Below are 1,070 nucleotides of genomic sequence, written 5' to 3'. Positions count from 1 at the left end.
TGACCAACTCCATGAACAGCATCCCAATAGACATCCCCCTACTGCTGAGGCAGTACCTAAGGCTGAGCCTCAATGGAACTATCAAGATGGGGTCTCAGGATCAAATTCCTGAGATCATATGATTTCCTGCCTACTGACAGGCATGGACAAAAATAGCCATAAACAAGTCAACTACGATAAGATCAAAGAAATCACACAAAATCCAGGTAAAAACCCCATCCTCTTTCTTAATTGCCTCATGGAGGCAATGATCAAATACACTAAACCCCGCCTTCCAAGAGGGCCATATTTTCTTTTCTTTCTTTTTTTTTTTTTTTTTTTACAGGGGAGAGCGTGAACACAGTCCCCCACTACCACAAATTATGCAGTCGTGTTTCCCACATTTGGGGAAATCGCAGGGGTCAGCACATCCGGAGTGCAATGGATAAGCCTCGCCCTGGGAAAACCACCTTCATGATCATGGTATCTCCCCTGCCAGGTAAGTATGGGCCATATTTTCTTACATCTCCACTTTATCAATCAGCTCCAGACATCCAAAAGAAGCTCCAAAACCTTGAAGAGGGCCCCCCAGGCCACCCCCAACAAATCTTAATAAATACAGCCTTTCAAGATTGTAACAATAGGGACGAGGAGGCCAAACAATTAAGGGACAAAAATACCTGCACAAAATGCCAAATTCTGGCCTCCAACTTCCAAAACCCAAACCAGACACCCCATACTGCCCCAAAAAACCCACCCAAGGGACCTGACAAACAGCCCTCTGAGGCCTGCTTCCAATGTGGAAACAAGGGACACTGGGCAAAATCTTGCCCTAATCCACGTTCACCACCAAGGCCTTGCCCACAATGTGGACAATGGGGACACTGGAGGATGGACTGTCTGCAGGGAAAACAGCTTTTTCCTCATGTACAGCCTCAAATTTCTAATAGCCCCCCAACCGAGGATCCAATACCAATGATTCTGGTAGGAGACTGACAAGACCCAGATCATAAATCCCCCACCACTGGCGAGTCTACTGATCTATGGGTAACTGGGATGGTATTGGGAAAACATTATTTCTTTCTTCCCCG

General features: G+C 46.4%; 1 non-coding gene across 1 annotated transcript; it reads right to left on the bottom strand.

The window, feature by feature from the left end:
- Positions 1-322: 322 nt before the first annotated feature.
- LOC141424318 (U1 spliceosomal RNA) lies at positions 323-486 on the bottom strand. Its single transcript, XR_012449268.1, has one exon. It is a non-coding gene; the product is annotated as a U1 spliceosomal RNA (small nuclear RNA).
- Positions 487-1,070: the final 584 nt, after the last annotated feature.

The sequence above is a fragment of the Castor canadensis genome, chromosome 6 (genome assembly GCF_047511655.1).
Source record: "Castor canadensis chromosome 6, mCasCan1.hap1v2, whole genome shotgun sequence".
Classification (NCBI taxonomy): domain Eukaryota; kingdom Metazoa; phylum Chordata; class Mammalia; order Rodentia; family Castoridae; genus Castor; species Castor canadensis.
The sequence above is the reverse complement of the archived record's forward strand: the minus strand, read 5'-3'. Positions and strand labels throughout refer to the sequence as shown.